General features: G+C 33.7%; 1 pseudogene; it reads right to left on the minus strand.

The window, feature by feature from the left end:
- Positions 1-1,938: 1,938 nt before the first annotated feature.
- LOC104116723 (TMV resistance protein N-like) lies at positions 1,939-7,643 on the minus strand (annotated as a pseudogene).
- Between the last annotated feature and the right edge of the window lie 3,564 nt (positions 7,644-11,207).

The following is an 11,207-nucleotide window of genomic DNA, read 5'->3' on the forward strand; positions in this document are numbered from 1 at the left end:
ATAAGCCTTTGAATTGGAAAGAAATGTTCTAGTGAAGAAAGTGACCCATTTAGAGTACTCAGTTGTGCTTGATGCTAAATTTTGGAAGAATATGTGGATTTTTATGTGTGTGATATTGGGATGTTTTGTTATGTTCTTTGGATCAGTGGGAAATGATATGTAATGTTAGTGTTATTGTGGCTTAATTGTTGTCTTTTATAATGTAATGAAACATTATGTTTTTGTACACGGATTTAATCAAGTCACGGTCGTTCATTTATTATGTCTATAACTGAGTTTATTTGCTATGATAACTAGTTTGGTGTTGTCAAATAGGTGTCTAAGTAAACTGATATGGAGTTGTAAAGTGTTTGAGAAATGACTATATAACTAACTCATATATGCCCATGTACAATTCGCACTAGGTATAACTTTCCCTCACATATATTCCACGTGGCTTTATAAGTCTCCCGTTAGTGATGGAGGGCATATACGAGCCTATTTGTTGACGGCAAGGGCAGAATAGAGACCAACTTTTAACTGAGGGCTAGCTTATCCTATTTCATATAGTAAAGGGGCATTTTAGGCCCTTTTCCGTATATTCTAAATGAGTTATTGTTAAATATTTTTCTTTTTCTTTTTACAAATATTCTAACAAATGACAATTACGTATATTTTTATATATTAGTTTATTATTGTAAATTATTGACTCAACAATAGTCAGTTTAAAACTTAAATTTTCACTTATTAAATTTTATAGGAATTACAGGCCAACCTCGTCGTGATAAAAGTAATTGTTTTACTTATTTATTCGATATTAAGGCATAAAAATAACAAAAAGTTTCATAAACTATTCTTACCAGACGTAAGTACTTTCATTGGGTTGGATTTGGGATCAACATATATACTTTTAGAAAGTTATATATTTTATTTTTATTAGAACTCAAAGATATTGTTTAATATACTTATGTGAGTTTTTGAAAATTATTTACTTATTGACATGGGGAACACGAGCAATGCGCGTACCCTAAGATTAGTAAATAAAAATGAGGGCAGTCTCGTGTACTAGACATCTCGTGTTCACGCAGGATCTAGAAAAGGGCCGCACCCGAAAGGGTGTGATGTAGATAGTCTAATGCAAGTATTAACAACTGCTTTCACGGCACAGAGACAACTTTACCATTGCTCCAAGGTTCCCCTTCAAATCCACTTCAAATCCACTAAATGTATAAAAATATTTAGCTCGGAACCTAATATGCTAGTTCGGTTACTATTATATATTAGGATAAGATCGTTGTAGGAAACTTTAAATCTTAGATCAACGACGGAAATACTTTAAAGTATTGCCCAAACAAAAGCCGCATGTTTCCGCTGTACAGGATAGAGCTGGAGCCTTTGATATGTGTATATATTAAATTTGAGTGAGTCATTTAGGGGCCTAGAATGACTTTGTTTGGTAAGAAAGTAATGATATATTAAGGGTTCTATGAATTGTTTGAATTTTTCAGTGGTCACTCTCTAGGATATTCTGAGAATCTATTTCTGAAGTAATTTAATTCTCAATGATGATGAATTTTTTGTTTCGTTGACTTTTTTCAAAAATATAAAAGTTTACATTGACTCACTGTCATATATTTTTATTGTTTTACAAAAGAATAAAGGAGTTTTGGAGCCTCAAAGTTGAACTTTCTAATTCTTGATCTCAAATCGAACATCATTTTTTAAAGTCTTTTTTAGAATAAATTTTATTCTTTTATTTATTTTTTAAATCCAATTCTCACCAATAGACAGGCATGGTTCTGTAGTCAAAGCAGCTTCGTCGCTTTCGTGTATCGGGGTTCCTTAGGACCGATTCAATCAGATATAATCACAAGAATATGGAGTTTGGATGAACAATTAGATCTTGGATATTCTGTACACTTGTTTAATATGGTGTATCTATTACAAAACTTATGACAATGAGATCAACAAACTAGTAATTCTGTGTTTCTATAAGGAAGTAAAGATGTGAAAGATGAAAGAAAGTCCAATGTGCAGACTCTCGGTTAACTTTACTGCCGAGAGGAAGAGTCCTTTAAATATTTCTTATGTACAAGGATTCAGTTACACAAGTCCTATAATCTCCTCTAGATTTGAATTTGAAGATATACAACAAATCATAACAGTAATTCAAAATAGGAGAGAATATCTGCTAGCAGTTAACTAAATCTTCTGTTGGTTCTTGGTTTTGCTGTGAGAGGAATTCTCAGTAAATAAGAGGAACGGGCTTCTAAGTAACATTTGATATAATAATCTAGCAATCTACCACAAAATTAGTATTTATGTTATTGATCTGGTGTAATAGGCAAGTTAACACAAAGCCGTCATTGCTTATTTTTACATTTTCCTTAAAAGACCATAAAAGAACAGAGAGATCATAAGGGAGAACAAACCTCAACTTCATCTCATACTCAGCTTTCTCCACAGTCTCACGTTGTGCTGCGTCAATTGTTTTATCTTTTTCCCGACCTCCCTACCATAACAAGAGAGACATTTGTATTTAAAAGTTAAAAAAGAGATTTTCCCCTAATATAACAATCAACAACCCAGTATAATCTCACTAGTGGGTCTGGGGAAGGTAGTGTATACGCAGACCTTACCCCTACCATGGGGTAGAGATGTTGTTTCCGATAGACCCTCGGCTCCCTTCCTACAAGAACTCACCACCTTGCTCTTAGGATGACTCGAACTCACAACCTCTTGGTTGGAAGTTAAGGGTGCTCACCACTAGAGCAACCCACTCTTTTCTTGAGTAACTAATTAAAGATACAAAATAGTTTATTTCATTGAGAGCCAATTAAATTGTAAAAAAGAACCATTATAAACAGAGGTGGATCCAGGATTTGAACCTAATGGGTTCCCACTTCCCAACGATCTCAAATAATACACAATAATAACTGATCGGGACAAAAAATTTCAGCAAGTTTTATAATTTGGCTGGCCGCTTTTAATTTAACTTCATTTGTAGTGTTTTTTACGAAGAAAATAGAAACAACACAAGCGTCTGCGGATGTTGTTTTGTGAAAAAATCAAAGATGAAGTTAAAAAATTGTCAAATATTGGATTCGAACCCTCATCAACCAACTTACAAAAACATAGTTTAAGCAGGGTCCTCCTTTGCCGCTGAGTGAACGACCATATCTAGTACGGGGTTCCCAGCTAAATTTATTTATACATTTAGTGTATTTCTCAATACAAATACAGAATCCGGGCAAAAGTTACTGGGTTCCTGGAAATCGTACCCGATACTATAGATCCGCCTCGGATTATAAATGAACAAGTCGAAAATACAAATTTGAAAGCTAAAATTCAAGACATGAAAATGGGATTTCAGAGAACTGTACCCATTCTGAATGGTTTGATAAGGCAAGTTTCTGGCTCATCCACGACATCCCATCATCACATACGGGAATAGTGAATCTCTTCAAGATTACTACATTCCTCCAGTTTCAAATACTCCAAATTTGGCATCCCCGTGAAATCTGGTGTTCGCATCAGGCCTTCAGAGAAGCTGACATCTATCCTCCGTAGATACGGCAAATGCTGTTCAAAACACAGACATAATGAGAACCAATTTTGCTGCTCCGCAAAATTCCAATAATAAAATATTTGGTATCTATGAATTTAAAAACTGTTTTATTTTTTTATTTGTATTTGTGGGCATCAAATGACCTCTGTTTTCTTGAATTGTTAATTACTTGTTGCTAGCATTCCTAAAAAGTACTCCATTTATTACTTCCTCGACAACAAATGAATGATAGCATTTGAATTATGAGGGCCAACACATTATTTTGTGTGAAATTAGAAGTTTATTTATTTTGTATGAAAAATTGCATGTTCACAAACATAAATAAGAGTATTTTATAAATAAAAAATAATTTAAATTTAATTTAAAATGATTTTGACAAAAACGGTAGCAAAGAGAAAATTGTTTGACTCTTTAAAGAAGTGTAATATAAAATGGGAAAACGCAAATGTTAAATCCGGAAGCAATGTATGAAAGCGTATATGTCATTCTAGAAAATAGCTGCATAGAATAAACTTTTTTTGTTTTACTATTAAGTATTCCTTCCGACCCACTATATATAACCTAGGATGAAATTCATAAGAATCTAATCTTACTATGAGAAATAATTGAATGAGTTTTCAAATTGAGCTTCTTAGTTAAAATGATGATGGGAAGATTTGAAGAAAAGACATAAAGATCTTACAATAATACAATAATTTCTTTTGAGATGGAAATACATTAATTTGAGCTTATGGAATTTATAACTTTTGTTCATTTAAAGACATGCATCATAATTCTAGCCACAATGGAAAGTACCTCAAATAATACGTCAAGAAAGCAAATATATTTGCTCATTATCATTAAATTAAAAGATAAAGATAGTTAGAGAAAAGAATAAAATAAAATAGAATTCAGCTATTGTACCTTTCTTCCCGTCCATAAATAGCGTAGTGAACTGGACCAGAGTTGAAGGTGAACAAGCATTTTGGGTTCAAAATTTTCTGGCAATGACTCACAAGGATAGCAATCCCATGCAAATCAACGCAAGTTGTTGGACAGATACTCAATGGAGCCATCGTAGCAAATATTTAATTCAAATTTCCCTATGTTTAATATCCTAAGCCTTTTCATATTTTTCATGGCCCCACCCATTGCTAAAGCGTAGTGTACCAGAATAAGAAGAAACCCAGATTGCTTCCATTACCATGGTCCCCTGGTAAGAAGATCATTAGTCTACAAAGCATAATTCCAAATGTCGTATAATGCCAAAGTTTTGAGATACAATATTAATTAGATCCTTTTTAAGAAATACTGATGTTACTTGAGAGAAATATTTTGTGCAATTAATTTTATAGTTTTATTTTCTAATATTACATTTTTCTTATAACCTTTTCATGTTGTGATAAAAAGTAATTATCATTGAAACAGTACCCATAAATTTTAACTTGAGAAAAAACAATGGTAAAGTGAATCTCTGATTGACTTATTATGTAATAAAATATCACAAAAATTTCAAGTTAATCCAAAGAATGAAATTGGATCAAACAGATTATATGGCTACTAGACTAATCCACCGCTTAAAAATATAAGAAAAACGAATTAGGCAACGCAAATTAAAGAGTCTACTTAACGAATTAGGCAATTAATGTCTTCTTTCTTACTAATTAGGCAATTACTATTACTTTTGCTTCTCCTACTAACAATAGTAAACAACTAAAATGTACCTGCAAGAGTATGAAGCAAGATGAATAAATAATTAGAATTGACTTCCCTATATGTCTTTGGAATATGAAAATTAGTAATCAAATACTCTTGCATTGTTTAGCCTACTTACCGTATTGTTGATCATCACTTCTTCTAAATCCTCGGCGAGCCATAGTCTGCTGCGTTTTCGAAGATCTTTTTGAAAGTTCACTATATATTTACCCATTTCTTGTATTAGGTCATGCATTTGAATATCACCTTTTTCAGAGATAAATATAAGAGATTTGTCAATTAAGACATCCAATCCGTATTCAGCTCCACAATCATAACTCTTAAGAACTTTTGGCACCTTTTTCTTTCCCTCGGAAGAAGCATGCTATATCTAGAAAAATCACTTGCTGCATGGACTCTAATCCATCATAACTAATTTTGGGCTTTTCAACAATATTTGAATTAGGACTATTTTTCATTTGCTTTATAGCACTTTTCCACACAGTTATACCCCTATTATGTAAGGAAGAACCCAACACTCTGAGGGCTAAAGGGAGGCCTTTAGCATAATTTACTACCTTCAATGAAAGCTTTTTAAAATACTCATTTGGAACCTCTTTTTTGAAAGCATGCTGATAGAACAATTGAATAGATTCATGATCAGGTAGTGCAGTCACTTCATATATTACATCATCCTTCCCTATCAAATGCTTGTCTCTAGTTGTTATAATAATTCTACTGCCATTACCAAACCAATCAAGATGACCTGCTAAATACTCCAAATAATTATCTTTATCATCTATGTCATCAAGCACAATTAGGACCTTCTTAGAACGCAGTCTACTAGCCATTTGGTGCTTTCCGTCCTCCTTATTATTGTACTCAGCTTTTTCCCTTAACAGTTTAGAGAGAAGGGTATTTTGCAAAGAATGTATTCTACCTTTGTTTTCTTTAATATCCTCAAGGAAACAAGCACCATCAAATTGATAAGAGCTATCCCGTCTTCCTAAAAGAGTATCAAACATAGCTCTTGCTATTGTGGTTTTACCCATTCCCCCCATGCCCCAGATCCCCATAATCCGAACATCATTGATTCCTAACTCTAGTAAGGATTCTATTTTCTCGAAATGAGTATCTATTCCAACAATGTTTTGCAGATAAGATAAAGAAATCTTGCATAATTTCGATGAGATTTGGCCAACAATATGCCGAAGACAGTCTGCATCATTCCTACAAAAAGTAAGAAGATTGTGATATATACAAGGAGTGTGCGTATAAATCAAACTCTTTGAAGAACTGATTAAAATTTTATCTAAGTAACAATGTTATTGAGTTTATAATTAAATTGATAGGAACATATATAATCAACCATCATTACTTATTCCGAAAATTTGAAAACATTATTTAAGATTATGTTTAACTCATTTGAATGCAAAGTATCAGCTTATGTGTTTTTAACTCACTTGTCGTGATTATCATATGAGCCTTTGAGATTGGCTGCTGCAGTTAAAGCAATCCTCCATCTTTGTATTCCCTCAACATCATCCTTATACTTTGTTTCATGTTCTACAAAGGCTTTTGCAAAGCTCTCATTTTGGTTCCGAACATGTGATGGATCCACATCATAGAATATCGGTATAACAATTTGTCTAAATTGAGTCTTGCATTCCATGATCTTCACTAGTTCATTCAAACACCACCTCGATGTTGCATAATTCTTTGAGAAAACGACGATGGCAAATTGAGACTCTTCTATAGCTTTAGAGAGTTCTTTTGGGATGGTTGCACCGTACTCAAGCCTTTTATCATCTTGAAAGGTTTTTATTCCCCTATCATTCAAGACTTCGTATAAGTGACTTGTAAATGTTTTTCGAGTATCTTCACCTCTAAAATTTAGGAAAACATCATAGCTCCATCTAGCAGAAGAAGAAGAAGAAGATGATGAAGATGATGATGACATGGACTCAGTGTTAATTCTCTGAAAAGAGTAAGAAAACTGTATGTGAAAAAATTGTTAGAAGAGATAAGAATTATTCCATAGAATTATTGGTATTGGAATTGTGGATGAAGCTATTGGGTTTTCTTTGAACTTTAATAGAAGGAGGTAGGAAATTCCTTCAAAGACAACCCCTTGCACCAATACTCCTCTGTATATACACAATGGACAGCTAAAAGTACAAGTGGATGAAGTTACAAAGAAAGAGTCTACCTATCCCAATTGAATTGAATTATTGCTTCAAAGCACAAACATAGCCTTTTCCCTTAACAGTTCAAAGAGAAGAATATTTTGCAGAGAATATATTCTACCTTTGTTTTCTTTGATATATTCTACAAGCACCATCAAATTGATAGGAACTATCCCTTCTTACTAAGAGACTATCAATTGGATGCATTGAATTGAATTATTGCTCCAAAGCACAAACACAAACGTCACTCTCTCTCTTCTCTGCCAAAGAAAAAGGACACCCATTGATTGAATTTCTTTTTCTATTTTAATAAAGTCTTCGTCCAGCAAAATATTTCTCAGTTTGTTTGGATAATCAATACAAAATTGAATGACTTTTGGATAATAAACACAAAATTGAATGACTTTACATCACAAAAAAAAAATAACTTATGGATAATGAATACAAAGTTGAATGACCACCTAAATAATTTAGTAGCAGATTTGTTCCCAATTTAGTAAGGTTAAGAAAGTTATAATAAAGTTTGACAAAATTGTACAATATATTGTGGAACATATCATTCTGCAAAAACAAAAAAAAGGAATTATCTGGTCGACTTTTCAAGCCTTTTTCCTATTGATTCCACCTTTACCAGGTAGGTTTGTAAAAGAAAATGCGTGACAAGTCATAGACACGTCCCAAAAAAACACTTTTATTGTCAACTAAGTGAAGGTAATTTTTTTAAATATAATAATTGTCGAGATTGAAGATGTATATTAGGATATTAGGATATGTAAATAAGTGATGCTAACTTTTTAAATAAGATATGTAGCTCAGAGCTTTGCTGCTTTTTTAGCGTAAAATCTTTCTTATGCTTGTAGTAATTAAGACTTGGGTTATTTATAGTGGTTGTTGCAGTAAGACATGTTGATGATTTTTCCGATTAAGTTAAAAATTATAAATAGGAGACAAGAAATAAATAAGTATCACTTCAAAAATGAAAAGTTCCTAAAAAACGATGGGCTCTACTCCATACAATTATTGCTATTGGATAACGTATCATTATATGTGGTAAGGTCTAATTGAGTGTTACTCCTAGTGGAAAGTAAATAGTAAGAATTTTTTGTGAAGCTTCTTCATAATGTTCTACTCCACTCCAGATGATTAGAATTTTTATTGTTATAGAGGTTTCTTTGAACTGTAATAGAAAGAAATGGGAAATTCCTCAAAAGACCACCCACCCCTCAGGGGTGGATCTAGCTCAATGATTACAGGTTGACATGAATCTAATAATTTTTGTCTAGACTCTATTTATTAAAATTTTAGCTTGAAGCCCAGTTCGTAGATCGGTTATTATTGTATATTAACTTGATATTGATGTAAAAACTCTTAAACATAAAACCCTAGTTCCGTCTCTATCCTCCCTGCACCAAAATTCCATCGTAATATGTACACAAGTGACAGCTGAAAGTACAATCGATATTTGAAGCTACAACGAAAACGCAGGGTAATATCTCAGTAGTTTTCTTAGTCACAGACAACAGTTGCACTAATCAAAAGCAGTACTATGGTCCTATTTTTCTTTGCGCGGATAGAAAGTGACAACAAATGTAGGTCCATAAATGAGAAGGAATGTTACTTCTATCAAATGTTTTATATAGACGAATCAACTACTGTAATTAATTAAAACAAAAAACAAAAGACGAGAGGTAAGCAATTTTGATATATGCATTATATCCTTTGTCACTTGTTGCAGAATTACAGTGCGTTTTTGTCACGAACCCGAAATTCCCACCGTCGGGACCGTGATGGCGCCTAACATTTCACTTGCTAGGCAAGCCAACGTTAGAGAATCATTAAACTAATCCTTATTCCATTCAGTAAATAGTAGCAAATAAGCTAAGATGAAATATAGCGAGTGCGGAATAATATAGAAACTGTATCAATTACTACTACCCGGATCTGGATTCACAATTCACGAGCATTCTAAAATTTACTACAAATAATAGTCTTGGAGAAATACCTTGAGTCTCCGGATAGCGGTCCAACAGCTAAAAAACAAAATCTTGATCAACCCGAGCAGGTACCAAAATCTGCACAGAAAGTGCAGAGTACAGTATCAGTACAACCGATCCCATGTACTGGTAAGTGTCGAGCCTAACCTCGATGAAGTAGTGACGAAGTTAAGGCAAGACACCTACAAATCAACTTGTACAATTTAACAGTGTATATACAAATAACAGTAATGAAGAGCTAGACAGAAAATACCGGGAGGGGGAAACATGTTGAGGGAAATACGAGATAAAGAACTACCATAGAATGATAACTGGAATAACCAATATACTGTGAATCAACAGGAACAACGAATACAGTAAAGGAAAAATGCACGGCATCACCCTTCGTGCTTTTACTCTCAATCTCACCATAAAAATAATAGAAATGGTACGGCATCACCCTTCGTGCATTAACTCTCATATCATGGCGCGACGTCACCCTTCGTGCATTAACACTCACAATATGGCACGGCATCACCCTTCGTGCTTTTACACTCACAATATGGCATGGCATCATCCTTCGTGCATTAACACTCACAATATGGCACAGCATCACCCTTTGTGCATTAACACTCTCCCTTACCATAATGCAATGAATAAATAACAACAGGGAGATAGAAAAACAAGTACAAGCCTTACTTCAATATTTGGTTCCATAATATCAATCTCAACTTTGAAATAAATACTCAATTATCACCAAAAGATTCGTAAACATGATAAGAACGATTAATTTAACAACATTAGTCTAAACCCGTATCAATTATGCATGGAAAAGAGACAATATAAGAAAAATGGGAGAAACAGGGAAAACAGGTAAATTGGCGGTGCATAAGTACTCGTCACATAACATATACGCCGCTCACATGAATTTCACATAGCAAATAGTCTGAGGTTCTTAATTCCCTCAAGTCAGGGTTAACCACAACACTTACCTCGCTATGAAGGCCACTCAATACTCAATCACGACTTTTCCTCTATAATCCACCTCCAAACCACTCGTATCTATTCAAAAACGACTCAATGATATCAAATATTGCTAAAAGAATCAATTACATTGCATAAATTTAGACTTCCCAAATTTTTCTCCAAAAAGTCAAAAAGCGACCCCGGGCCCGCTTGGTCAAAACCCGATGTTCAGACCAAAATTCTATTTACCCATTCACCCCCGAGCACAAATATATAATTGGTTTTGGAATCCGACCTCAATTTGAGGTCTAAATCTCCAAATTTCCGAAATCCCTAGTTTCAAATTTTCGAAATTCCTAGTTTCTACCCAAAACCTCTAATTCTACCATGAAAACTCTAGATTTTAGGTCGCAATTTCATGAAATATAATGGGTAAATGGAAGGAAATGGTTTAGAGTCACTTACCAATACTTTGGAGAAGAAAATATCTCTTGAAAATCGCCTCTAGCCCGTTTGGTTTTCAAAAAGTTGAAGAAATGGCCTAAGTCCCGTTTTGGGACTGTTTAATGAACTGGGAGACAGTGTTCATCGCATTCGTGAGGACACTATCACATTCACGAAGAGCAGAATGTGCTAAGCTTACGCGTTCGCGAGTCCTCCTTAATTTCTATTTTTTCAACTGGACTGAACCACGTCAAACCAACTCTGTTTCTCAAAAAATTTAACAGATAAGTCTTAAATATTATAGTGAACTCGTACCGAGCTCCGGAACTAAAATACGGACCCGGTGCTAACAATGCCAAACATCAATCAATTCTTAAAGACATTATATTTTAAGACTTTTAATTTTCATAAAGCATT

Source organism: Nicotiana tomentosiformis, chromosome 5 (assembly GCF_000390325.3).
Source record: "Nicotiana tomentosiformis chromosome 5, ASM39032v3, whole genome shotgun sequence".
Classification (NCBI taxonomy): Eukaryota; Viridiplantae; Streptophyta; class Magnoliopsida; order Solanales; family Solanaceae; genus Nicotiana; species Nicotiana tomentosiformis.